This window comes from Echinococcus granulosus (genome assembly GCF_000524195.1).
Source record: "Echinococcus granulosus chromosome Unknown EG_S00287, whole genome shotgun sequence".
NCBI lineage: Eukaryota > Metazoa > Platyhelminthes > Cestoda > Cyclophyllidea > Taeniidae > Echinococcus > Echinococcus granulosus.
The window spans coordinates 12,460-14,200 of NW_020170667.1; positions in this window are offsets into that span (position 1 = coordinate 12,460).

Below are 1,741 nucleotides of genomic sequence, written 5' to 3' on the forward strand. Positions count from 1 at the left end.
CTATATTCACCTTTGTATAAAATTAGTTCATTTTTTCTACCAGAGGAAGTTGAATATGTCTGCTTTAATTTAGGCGTCCTTTGGAGATTTTTAATGCATTTATCGAAGGAGGCATCTCTTAAGTCATGAGCTGTGTGAAGAAGTAATCGGAGTTGCAAATCTTCCTCCACGAAAGAGGCTACTTTTTTCCTTTTGTCTCAATAACTGTGAAAGGCTTAAAGGTTTCCACTACTTAAAGATTATCGGTCGAATGTCAAGGCGTGATTTGAGAAGAGGAACATCCTTATGAATTTCCTCTGGATTAGAGGGAAGAAAAGGAAAAGGTTGTAGGTGCAGCAGCTGCATTGCTTTCTGATAAGTGAGGAAAATATACATTCCATCTTGAAACGATTAATTTTTACAGCTTCTTTAAGGTCAAAACTTCTGCAATCTGTCGAGTTTGAAAAAGAAACGGTGAACTGTTTTACATAGTACTGCTGTAACTTTTTTCTCTAAAAAGTATCATTTCCTTATTATTTTGAGTTGGCGCATTCAGCATTTACTACTTAACCCCATTAGTAGCATATGAACATTTTGATTGATAAGAAAAAAAATGTCAGGAGGCAATGACAACTGGGCATTCACAAGCTTTGGAAAAGTTCTTACGTGAAGAAAAGCTCACAAAAATGCTTCAACATTTTTTTTGGAAATAAAATATTCCATTTCCTCCTCCGCGTCATTGAAGCATTAAAAGCCTCGCCCAGTTCTAGGGAGAATCGAATTGTTCAAAATGACGTTCTGGATTGTTGTCACTTCTCTCTTTTCTGTTTTACAAATATGCTCCACCACTGATGCTCTCATCGTGTGCAATTTTAGCCCAAATTCGACACAATTGCAGGTGCTCACGTCACTTCAAGTCCTCGCCGATCAATTGAAGCTGCTACAATTAAAGGGAGATGAACAAAAATTTGGTAATAAATACGAAATCAGGGTGGGGACTGTCACAACCAGATACAACTGCCCGTCTTTCAGGCTTACATCAATAAATTTCACCGAATCGCACGGCAAGTACTACCTAAATAATTTCAAGGGGTTTGGTTGTATGGTCAAATTTGCGTTAGCATTAAGAGAGAATTTTGAACTCCATTGTGCCATTCACACACAAACTGCGTGATGCTTTTGTAGGAATAACGCGTTTCTTCCACTTTGGCAAAAACACAAGTAAATATCCCGACGAGGGCGTTGAGATTGCACTGAGATAAAGACTACGTCACAAAACGGTTTTAGGTGAGGGTGTTATCGTGGGAATCGGTTCTTGCGCAAAAGTTCCCAACATAATGTGGCAATAATTGGAGGAACTTTGCAAGTACAAAGCTACCCTACGCTTTTGACGTCAAGACGACCAAATATAGGCATGATTGACTGTGCCCTGGGTAATACTGGATAACGTGGAACGACCAACAACGCTGAACTTTTGTTCGTCTGGCCGAAAAGGGATTTTGCATACCTTGTGCAGTCTTTCTTAACGTTCACAAATCGTGTTTGATTCAATGCAAAAGTGGCATTGATTAACTGAGCCCTATGTAATGTTAGATAAGGTGGAATGACCAACAAAGCTAGACATTTGTTGGTCTGAACGAGAGTGGATTTGCTTGAAGAACACAGCCATTTTCGCATAAATTGTACAGTTTCTCTTGCAGCTTACGATTTGTGTTCAAATCAGTACAAAATTGATTAATAAAAGAATATACTTTAATGAATC